Source organism: Sceloporus occidentalis, unplaced genomic scaffold (genome assembly GCF_023333645.1).
Source record: "Sceloporus occidentalis isolate IW3139 unplaced genomic scaffold, rSceOcc1.0.p SCAF_130, whole genome shotgun sequence".
In the NCBI taxonomy this organism is placed as follows: domain Eukaryota; kingdom Metazoa; phylum Chordata; class Lepidosauria; order Squamata; family Phrynosomatidae; genus Sceloporus; species Sceloporus occidentalis.
Window position 1 is genome coordinate 2,736,007 of NW_028317110.1, and position 12,409 is coordinate 2,748,415.

Consider the following 12,409-nt stretch of genomic DNA (forward strand, 5'->3'; position numbering starts at 1 on the left):
TGTTACAGCTAGACATTTATTTTCCAAATGACCCCACATTTTAGAATGGTAGTCTGTGTGTGATATATATATATGTGTGTGTGTGTATATACCGTGTATATATATATATATATATATATATATATATATATATAATCACACACTACTGTTTCAGAATTATATATTGACATCATAACTGTAAGCGTTGTCTAGCCGGCTTGTCGCTGAGAGTTCCGAGCCCCGCCCTGCTATTGTGATGTAACAGATGTGCCACGCCCTTCTACTGTGACATAGTGTAGGTTATAAAAGCACTGGCCGTTAGGCCAACAGATGCTTTTGTAAGCTGACAGTACAAGATGAGGAGCATAGCTCTGGTTTTCGTTGTTACTGTTCTGATCCATGTGATCTTTACTTTGGAGATTTACACAAATAGCTGGGCTGTGCACATACCTGATGGCTCTGTAGAGGCAGAACGTATTGCACAGAAATTCGGTTTCATCAACCTTGGCCAGGTGGTGCTTGGCAGTGATTTCTACCATTTATCTCATCGTGGCATTCAAAGGAAATCCTTCAGCCCTCACTGGGGTAGAAATATTCAACTGAAAAAAGAACCCAAGGTTAGCTGGTTTGAGCAGCAGACGCTGAGGAGAAGGGAGAAAAGACAGCCTAGTATGGTTCCCACAGACCCCCTCTTCAGCTTGCAGTGGTACCTGGGTAAAAATCTTGACTTAGGCATCCAGACTGCTTGGAACCGTGGATATACCGGACGAGGCGTGGTGGTGACCGTTCTGGATGATGGGCTTGAAAAGGACCACCCCGATCTCGCATTAAACTATGATCCGGAAGCGAGTTATGATTTTAATGACGACGATCCTGACCCTCAGCCCCGATATAACTCATCTAATGAGACCAACCACGGGACCCGCTGTGCAGGCGAGGTGGCTGCGGTTGCCAATAATGATATCTGCGGCGCTGGAGTAGCATACAACGCTAGAATAGGAGGTGTGCGAATGCTGGATGGGATAGTCACAGACTTTGTTGAAGCTCAGTCGTTGAGTTTGAACCCACAGCATATTGACATTTATAGCGCCAGCTGGGGTCCCACTGATGATGGAAAGATACTGGATGGACCAGGAGTGTTGTCTTCTGAGGCTTTTTACAAAGGAATACTAAATGGCCGCCGTGGCCTTGGATCTATCTTTGTTTGGGCATCTGGAAACGGTGGCAGGAATGACAACTGCAACAGTGACGGCTACTCCAACAGTATCTACACTGTTGCTGTTGGGAGTGTCACAAATCATGGAACAGTCCCTTGGTACAGTGAGGCGTGTGCATGCAAACTTACAAGCACTTACAGCAGCGGTGGTGGTGAGGAAGAGACTTTTATCACCACTGATATACGCCACACGTGTACAGATAAACACACCGGGACTTCAGCCGCCACTCCACTTGCTGCCGGGATCCTTGCTTTGGCATTGGAGGCAAACCCAGCTCTTACATGGAGGGATATACAACATATCGTGGTAAGAGCGTCCAGTCCTGCCCACCTAATGGCTGACGATTGGGTCATAAATGGAGTGGGAAGAAAAGTGAGCCACTTTTTCGGCTACGGACTCTTGCATGCTGGACGAGTAGTGGAGCTGGCCGAAACATGGGAGACAACGCAGCCTCAAAGAAAGTGCCTCATAACAATTGTGAGCACCCCTAAAAGAGTGCATTCAGATCTGATTTTGACTTACAATGTCACTGCCTGTTCTGGGTCCCCCAATCACATAACATCCCTTGAGCATGTCCAAGCCCAAATGACCCTCAGCTACAGTCGCAGAGGTGACCTGGAAATCTATCTTACCAGTCCTATGGGCACCCGTTCTGTGCTGATGGGCAAGAGACCACATGATACCAGCACTGATGGGTACAGAGATTGGTCCTTCATGACCACACAATCTTGGGATGAAAATCCATTGGGCCTTTGGACCTTAGAATTTAGGAACAGAGGAAGCTACACCAACCACGGATTTCTACATCACGTCACGTTGATTTTGTACGGGACAGATGAACACATGATGTCCAGGAAAATCAAGAAGTCTGTCATGAGAAAGTGTCTGAGGCGGGATAGAAATGGGTCGTGCATAGAATGTTTGGCACCATATTATACCTTTGGAAAGCTCTGTCTATCTTACTGCCCTGCCAAATACTTTAAGTCTACGCAGAGAGCGGAGGTGTCAGAGCCCAGCAGCTTTCACCTTGTTCGTTCTTGTGCCGCTTGCCACCCATCCTGCTTTACGTGTAAAGGGTCGTCTGCCAATAATTGCACTTCCTGTTCCCCTTTATACGAATATAATGGAAAAGACAACTCATGCGTAAGATCTGACTCCCCAAGTGTAGACTTACAGAACGCCTCATTCATCCGGATCCCTCAAACAACATTAGTGGCAGTGATAATGAGTGCGGCCATTGTAATGGTTATGGGACCGCTGGTGGTTTTCATTCACTGGTATCTACGAAAAAGATCACGAGTAGACCCCAGTCCCGTCTGATGGGCAACCACCGTGCTCTAAATCAGATCTGGAATCTGCGCAGGGAGGAGATTTCCTTTGCTTTTGAACACTGATGAGGACAAATTCAACAAGGGAGAGTAGAGACCCAACCTGACGCGGATAGCACTGTTACACCAATAAAATTCCTTTTACTATTTGGCAAAAATACCTTTTCCTTGCTATATTTTACAAATTTAGATTTTAAGTACCTGGAAATTTTATGTTGAATAATAAAACAATTAAACCGTGCTCGCATGCTTGAAGGAAAAGCTTAGACCGATCTCAGATTTCATATCTTGTGTGGATTCCAAAACAAGAATCAAGCATTCTATAGCAATGCACATTGATTAAAGATTGGAAATACATCATTTTTATGTGACTTAATGTCACCACTGACATGTTTGGTTTTATTTTGCATTTAAGTGACTTAAAAGTTATGTAATACCCCAGATCCTTACATCACAATATAGAACGGAAAAGAAACACCTTCACGAGTGGGTAGGTCTTAAAAAATGAATATGAAATAAATTACAGTACCCTACAAATCTTGCTGCTCCCGCAGATCAACACTCCTCATAAGTGTTATAACAAATGATGTATAGGCAAAGGTCGGGGCGCATAGATATGTGGGAAAAAATAAAACAAATATAGTGTAATAAGTTAATACGAAAAAAATAAAAATAGAGATGTTTGTTGCACTCACAAGTGTATTAGAAATAGAAAGCTCGTCAAAAATCCATACTTTCTTTCGTCTTAGGAGCTTCTGTGTAGAAGATAAGAAACGAAATAGTGCAATAAAAAAGATATTGTTTAATGAATATAGATTAAAAACTTACAAACAAGTAGGCATAACAACTGGGTTATGCGTAAGAGCAGTGTCCTTTATAAAGATAAGTGGATGATCATCAAGTCCATGTAAAGTCCAGGTTTTCAATAGTTGTAAAGTTTTCCAAAATATCTCAACGCGTTTCACCAATTCTGGCTTCCTCAGGAGAAAATTTAAGAAAACAATCTGTATCCTGTCTGTGTTTTCGCGGTTCTTTTAAAGGTCCCGGCTCGCCGTCTTGTTCTATTTGCGTCATTTCGACGTCATCACGTTTAGTCTTTTTTCTTTTTTCTTTTCTTTTTTAATTCCTCAGGATGAAATAACGGCAGATGTTGTGGAACCCTCTGTTTCATTCTGTCAACGGGACTCGTAGTCGGCAGTATTCGTAAATCGGTAAGTGTGTAAAATAGATTTATACAGTTAAAAACATGACATATAGAATGTTTTTCATTTAACTATCTTTTCTAGTTACAGGGATATATCGGCAGAGCATCAAGGGACCAACAGAAGGAAAGACAGACAGGCTGATTCAAGATAGAAGACATCTGTGTATGTGGTTTGGCATCCGTCCAAACCTCAATAGGCAAGTGAAACAATGTAGCAACTTAGTAACAATATTAATTGGTACCAATTTAAAGATCCAATGTATTCAGTGAATGTATTTTTATTTTCTTAGGAATCTATCCTGTTGGACAGAACTCCCACACGAAAGAAGACATAAGAGAGAGATGTAGAAGAAAGTATTCTGATTGTACTCTCGCTAATTGATTAATTGAATGCTGTCACGATTATGTTACTGATATCCATCTGTTCTGTGGTTGAACAATTAACCTTCAGATGGAACAAACATGGTGTAAAAATGATGTTATTAAAAGAGAGAAATCTTGTAAAAATATTGTTTAAAAATCATGTGTATAAAATCGTGTATATAAAAAGTATATGAATAAAAACGCTTATATGCAATTTTAATTAGTATGTGTGATAAAATATGTTGTAAATAAAAACTTAATAAAATAAATATAATTTAAAAAAGAAAAAATAAATTTTGATTGTTTGAAAAGGGAATTAATACACAAAAAATGAATGGATTCACAAAAAAATGGATATATCGAATTCTACATTCAATCCGTCTTTCTTGTAGGTTTGAAATTTATATATCCATTCAGTTTCTTTTCTTGATAGCATATCTTTTACATCTCCTCCCCGCCAGTGGGGGGATACTAAATCTATCCCTATTACTTTAAAATCGGAAAACGAGAATTTATTACATTTTATACAGTGTCTTGGGACATCTATATTCATTAAACAATATCGTTTTTATTGCACTATTTCGTTTCTTATCTTCTACACAGAAGCTCCTAAGACGAAAGAAAGTATGGATTTTTGACGAGCTTTCTATTTCTAATACACTTGTGAGTGCAACAAACATCTCTATTTTTATTTTTATCCTTACATCACATACAGAAAAATATTTTGTTATATCTTACAGAAAATATATTTTGAGCATGAATGTCTATGTGTAAGGGTGAGTGAGCATTGATAAAGTATTATATATTGGAAACAATATTTATTTTATTCAACAATCGTTTTGCTTCAGATAATAAACATATAGACAGTGTTATGAGAATCCACACGAATTCCGTACACAAAACAGATAAATGAAAAAGCGACAGATCACGAACAGTAGCGTAATCGCTGCCAGGAATAAAGATGGCGGGTGCGCATTGCTATTGGGAGGACGTGTCATCAGTTCTGACCAATAATGAGCGAGCATTCAGCCGCTAGAATGCGTGGACCAATCCCAGCGCTCTTTTCTCGCCAGTTGAGCAGGAAGCCGGAAGCGACGTTGTGTCAGAATGCTGTGAGGGACTCCGGTACGAGTGACAGGACATGAACCCGCTCCTGCTCCCTGTGTGTTTGGGGTTCGTGGTCGCCCCGCCGGTACAGAATGCCAAGGAGAGCCGGTTTAGTGAGCAGGTGACCGCATGCCTTTATGTTTAAATGGGCCGGTGTTGGGGCTCTTGGAAGTCTGTAGTACCGCCAAATACCTTTATTCTGCATCCGCGCTACCGGCTGTCACAGGTTTCACCTGCACATTCACACTCATTTGTAATGTTCGTGTTTGCGTGAATTAGTAATTATATGGCGTCATTAGAGCTCATTTATGTCATAAGAGAACTGAAACATGGTACATGCTAACAGGGAGGATAAAAAGGAAGGCCGTAGGCCGTAGACTATAATAAAAGGGGCATAAAAAGTGATTTTTTTTTGAATTTTTATAAACCCTACATCTTAAAGTTTTAAGACTATTACATTCCTCTTAGGATGTCCTCCTTCTAATAGGAATGTTTTGCTATAATTCTTGTGTCCCGGAGTAACACGAGCACTTTGTATGGTCAGGAGATTGTTGTGTACACCCGTGTAGTTTACGGTGTTGCCGTGTTGTTACTGTTATGTCGGCCGTGTGGAGATGTATGCGGGTCCGCGCCTGTGTGCGCCGCTGGAGATAGCGGTTTGTGTGATCATTAGAGGAGGTTCTGGGTCCCTGACCGTTATTCACAGTTAGTGTGCCAGAAGGGGTCCGCGATGTGTCTGTTCCAGATATTCTATTATAGTGCTTGTTTTTTTTTCCTTCTTTTAAGGATCGACATTATTATGTATCTCCAGTGCTGAGTTTACTTTTGTTTTGTTTTACTATGTTCTGTGGTCAGTATGGCTAGCAGGTAATCTCTTTAGTGCCGACAGATTATACTTCCAGGAGGTCTGCCCTTTCCCATCTTTCTCTGGGTTTAGATGAAGAGCTGGTATTCTTTTTTGGTGATTTTTAATGGAATAACTCTTGAGGCTCTTTATCTCACCCATCTTTCCTGCGTTCCAACGGCACGTTGTGTTTGCTAATCCAAGTTTAAAAGGCTAATCAATCGTTAAAAAAACCTTTTGCAATTGATACATGAAAGTGACCCCACATTTTGGGTCTTCTAATCGGGGTCGTCTTCTAATCAGACCTCAAATAGAGGTCTGATTATGAGACTAAGATCCAGATCCCCCGCACCGCTGCAGGGGACCTGGATCCTCCTGTCTCCCCCCCCATACACACACTTACCGGTGCTTCCTGCTGTGTTGCCGGGGCAGCGATCCGCGTACACAACGTCCGCTGCAGCCGGAAGGAGGTGTGGCTAGCAGCGGGGGTTGTCTGCGTCCGTCGCGTATACCTTCCCCGGCTGTCAGAGATCAGAGTTCCTCGCACCGGTGCGGGGAACTCTGATCTCTGACAGCCAGGGAAGCTATATGAGACGGACGCAGACAAACCCCGCTGCCAACAAACCCCGCTGCAGCGGAAGGAGATGTTAACCCGCTGCCCCGGCAAAACAGCAGGAAATTGGAAGCACCGGTAAGTAAGTAAGTGTGTGTGTGTGTGTGTGTGTGTTAAATGGGGGCATAGGGCATTTCTGGAATGCCTTATACCCCTATATGCCACTCTGGCACTTAGGGGGTGTGACAGGGCCAGGCTAGCTGGCTCATGTGTCATATGAAGTTTAGCCGGGTCACGGAGCACTTTTGTGTCCGGTTCTGTATACCGTGACCCGGTAATATATTATATTGTGTTTAGTGTGTAACCGGCCCAGAGACTGATGTGGATTCAGCCCCAGCCTTCAAAGAGACGATCCTATAATCTGGCTGGGGCTCTTAATCAGCCAGCACAGCCCTGACTGCCCAGACGGCACCCGCACTACAGGGGGGATAACACAGGTGGGGGAACCCATTGTATTCTGTAATCCCCTCACCTGATACATCCCCTGTATACTGATGGGATTTGTGATGGGATGTGGCTGATGGGATTGGGGGCTGGGTTTTGTGTTCATTGAATTAAGGATCTATATAAATTTGGTTTGTTGTGCAATAAAGAGTTCTTCTTCTTGGTTTACTACGAATGGTGGTCTGGATGATCCGTGGATAGCTGAGTGTGATCCGTATGAGGGACTGACTGGTGATTCCTCAGCCCTCAAACAGGGGTACCCAGCCTTGGGTACGGTGACCCTGTAACAGGGGGTTAAAAAGCATATTATGGGGCAGAGTGGCATATAGGGAGGTATAAGGCATTTCACCTCCCTATATGCCACTCTGCCCCATAATATGCCTTTTAACCCCCTAAATGCCAGAGTGGCATATAGGGGTATAAGGCATTTCTGGAGGCAGAGTGCTCTATACAATGCCTTTTAACTCCCTTAATTCCACTCTGCCTCCTGGAATGCCTTATACCTCCCTATATGCCACTCTGCCCCATAATATGCATTTTAACCCCCTAAATGCCACTCTGGCATTTAGGGGGTTAAAATGCATATTATGGGGCAGAGTGGCATATAGGGAGGTATAAGGCATTCCAGGAGGCAGAGTGGCACATAGGGGGTCAAAAGGCATACCATGGGGCACAGTGGCATATAGAGGGTTAAAAGGCATATCATGGGCCACAGTGCCATATTGGAGTGGCAAGCCTGGGGGCAGATGTGCGTAACTGGGGGACAGGTTGGAAAATACAAGGAAATAAAAACAAAAAAAATATTTTTCTCAATCATAGCTTTATAAAAAAAATAGTTTACATGAATTAACATTTTCTGGTAAAACTTTTTTCCTTTAGGGTCGTCTTATATTCAGGCTTTTTCTTTTTTTCCTAAATTAATATTCAGATTTAGGGGGTCGTCTTATAATCAGGGTCGTCTTATAATCGAGCAAATGCGGTAGTTAGATTAGATGGAATTATTATTACCCTTTATCTGTTCAGAGAAAGAAATTAAGATGCGCTGTACAATTAAATTGGAGCAGTTAACACATTAGTAGTTGAGAACCCTGCATGTGAGCCATTATCACCCTTTATAGCATTTTAAACAATTGCTGTGTTTTAGGGAGTGACAGATGAATGATTAAATGTTAAATGGTTAAATGTCCAATGTAATAAGATGTTTTGTGTTTTTTTCTGGAGTCAAACTAAGTGAAATGATATCTTTTTTTTTTTCCCCCTACGGAATGACAGCACTGGGTCAGTGTTCATAGGAATAAAACGTAGATTTTGGTACACACATACTTAGTACAGTCACAGGTTCTAAGAGTCAGATTAAGTGAAAATATAGCTGTGTGCTAGAGAATGACAGATGAATCCCTATAGGGTATAATAAGAGAAAATAAGTTGTTTCACTGCCGAAACGCTGTGGCATATCCTATAGGTCGTCAGCACACATTTTCCCATTAATCTCTTCCGTGTCCCCATCTTCTTTCTTGGTCATCTTCTTCCTGATTTCTGCTCGGCTATGCTGGCTGGCGAAAAAGGTATGAGGACATTGAGAGTGTGATAGTGAATGGAGCACTAATAATAATAATAATAATAATAAAAAAAAAAACTAAAAAAAAACCCTGAATCTCATCCAAACCGAAAGGTGCAGGAAAGGAAAAATTGAAATTGTGTCCAAATCATTTTTGGTCCATGTACTCAAGTCTAGTTAAACATTCAGTGATTAATATGCCCCCTTTAACTGCCTTGTATTGTATTATAAAAAATACAGCATGCTTTTTTTGGATGAGGCTGGCAGAGATAGTTTGAGTTTGGTAGAATTATGAATATTATGTGTTTTATTAATTTCATTATATGATATTATAACAGAAAAGTGTTAATTGGTTCTCTGCCTTAATAATCTTATTATTATTATTATTATCTTTTATTTATATAGCGCCAACAGTTTACGCAGCGCTTAATACAATACATAAATTCAAGGGGTCTGACGAGACAAACCGATACATTTGGTGGAGAGGACCCTGCAAGCTTACAATCTTGAGGGAATGGGGTGACAAACATAAGGCACAGAGGAAGGGTGAGAGGTGGTGTGGGGGTATCAGTGATGGGGTGAGAGGTAGTATGGTGGTCGTGTCAATGACAAGGAAGTTCTAGAAGCTAAGATGGTAGATGGTAGTAGAAGTGTGGATCAGGGGGTCGCGGTGGATGGAATCTACTTGGTTTTTGCCAAGGCGTTTGACTCGGTTCCACACAATAGGTTAGTATTCAAACTGAAGGAAATTGGCCTAGATGCAAATTCTTGTTCTTGGGTAGAACATCGGCTTAGAGGTAGAGAACAGAGAGTTGTTATAAATGGTAAATTTTCAAGCTGGTCAAAAGTGGTAAGTGGTGTCCCTCAGGGTTCTGTTCTGGGACCAATTTTATTCAACATATTTATAAATGACCTGGCAGGAGGCATTGAAAGTCATGTTTCTGTGTTTGCAGATGACACAAAACTAGGTAAAGTTATACAGGGCGAGCAGGATATTAATGTGCTGCAGAGGGATCTAGATAGACTGGGGGACTGGGCACTCAAATGGCAGATGAAATTCAATGTAGATAAATGTAAAGTTATGCACTTCGGCAGGCCCGGACTGGGACAAAAAATAGGCCCGGGCATTTAAGCCTGAGCAGCCCATATTAATTTATTTATTTATTGTTAAAGCCCACCCTTCATGTACCATCTTTGCATTTAATCATTCACACAAATCATTAACACATTCATTAATGCAGTCTCACAAATCATTCAAGCAATTCATCCACACATGAATTCATTAATTGTCATACGCATTCACACAATTCATCCACACATTTATTCATTCATTCATATACGCATTCACACTACCCCCTCTCCACATCTTATCTGCCCCTTCTCACTATGTAACCCCCTTCCCCACTTCTCACTGCACCCCCCTCCCTCACCCTACTTACCTTGTTGCCGGAGCAAGCAGCAACTGCGACCGCGCCTGTGGCAGGGCAGGATTGACTTAGGGGCTGATGGAGCTGAAGCTCCAGGCCCCCCCCTTAAAATAGGCCCAGTCAGGACCAGACTGGCTGGTCCTATATGGCCACATTAATGCAGAGCCCCTTAAGCCCGCCGCAACTACCCCCTCCTAACTATCTACCCTCTCCCTCTTTAAAGTTCTGCGGCGGGGTCCTGCGGCGGGGGTGCAAGGCCTCTGCCTCCCAGCTCTGCCACTGTATGGAACAGTATAGAATGATGGGAGTTATGATGTACTTTTAGAGCATAATTATATAATGAAAAATTCATTGGAAATGGTACAGCATAACACCCATCACTCTCACGCATTTACCAATCCACACGTACATCAATCCACACGTATACACCAATCCACGCGCATACACCAATCCACACACATATATACCAATCCATACATATATACCAATCCACCCATATATACCAATCCACACATATACCAATCCACACATATATACTAATCCACACATATACCAATCCACACGTACACACCAATCCACACGTACACACCAATCCACACGTACACACCAATCCACACGTATATACACCAACCCACACGTATATACACCAACCCACACGTATATACACCAACCCACACGTATATACCAATCCACACACATACACCAATCCACACGTATATACACCAACCCACACATATATACACCAACCCACACACATACCACACAACACGTATATACCACACAACACGTATATACTAATCCACACACATATACCAATCCACACACATATACCAATCCACACGTATATACCACACAACACGTATATACCAATCCACACACACATATACCAATCCACACACACATATACCAATCCACACATATACCAATCCACACATATACACCAATCCACACATATACACCAATCCACACATATACACCAATCCACACATATACACCAATCCACACGTATATATATACCAAACCACACATACATACCAATCCACTCTCACTTAATGCTTTCCTACCTTTCCTTTCTTCTTTCCCTCTTCTTCAGTTCTTCTGTCTTCTCTGTCTTCTTCCGGGTCAGAGGGCACGGACAGCGGTGGGCGCGGCTTCAGTGATGTGCGCCGGGATCTGACAACAGACCCCGGCGTACAGCAGCTGTTGCCGCGCGGCTCACAAGGGAGCGGTATCGGAGGTCTTTAACAGACCTCCGGCTCCCTTGAGTGATTACTCAAGGGAGCCGGAGGTCTGTTAAAGACCTCCGATACCGCTCCCTTGCGAGCCTGCTCCTCCAGCGGCGGACATTACTGTCCGTCTCTGGAGGAGTGCCGGGTGCCGCAAGTCGGCACCCCCTGATGAGCGGCACCCGGTGCGGACCGCCCCCCGCCGCGTGGCGCCCTGTGCGGTCGCACACCCCAAACACCTGATTAAAACATCAGGTTTTTTTTTCCAACTTTATTTAACAACCTCCATCCACATGGAGGATGTTAAATAAAGTTGAAAAAAAAACCTGATGTTTTTATTTAAACCCTGTGCGGCCGCAGACCTGTAAGGCCGGCCTTGGTGGGGACTTCCCGGCCCCCTAGAGTGGCGGACCTGCAGTTGCGGCGGGCTTAAGGGGCAGGTGCCCCTTATGCCCTGCGTTAATGCGGCCGTAGGTAGGGGCCTGGAGCTGCAGCTCCATCAGCCCCTAAGTAAATGCGGCCCTGCCGTGGCCCGGCCCACCGGGCAAATGCCCGGTGTGCCCGATGGCCAGTCCGGGCCTGCACTTCGGGGTAGCGAATGCACAAGCAACCTACACCCTAAACGGTAGTGAATTAGGGGTAATGACAAATGAGAAGGATTTGGGAATTGTTATAGACAACAAACTAGGCAACAATGTGCAGTGTCAGTCTGCGGTTGCTAAGGCCAGTAAGGTATTGTCGTGTATAAAAAGGGGCATCAAGTCGCGGAATAAAGATATAATTTTGCCTCTGTATAAATCAATGGTAAGGCCGCACCTTGAATATGCTGTGCAATTTTGGGCGCCTTTTCTAAAGAAGGATATCATAGCACTAGAAAGGGTGCAGAGGCGGGCTACAAAATTAATAAAAGGAATGGAGCAATATAGTTATGAAGAAAGGTTAACTAATTTTAATCTGTTTAGTTTAGAAAAACGTCGCCTCAGAGGGGATATGATAGCATTATATAAATATATTCGGGGCCAATACAAACCATTGTGTGGAAATCTGTTCATAAACAGGACTATGCATAGGACACGTGGTCATGCATTTAGACTGGAAG

The 12,409-nt window shown here is 43.0% G+C and overlaps 1 pseudogene; it reads left to right on the forward strand.

The window, feature by feature from the left end:
* Positions 1-335: 335 nt before the first annotated feature.
* Positions 336-3,715, forward strand: LOC149281622 (proprotein convertase subtilisin/kexin type 4 pseudogene; annotated as a pseudogene).
* Positions 3,716-12,409: the final 8,694 nt, after the last annotated feature.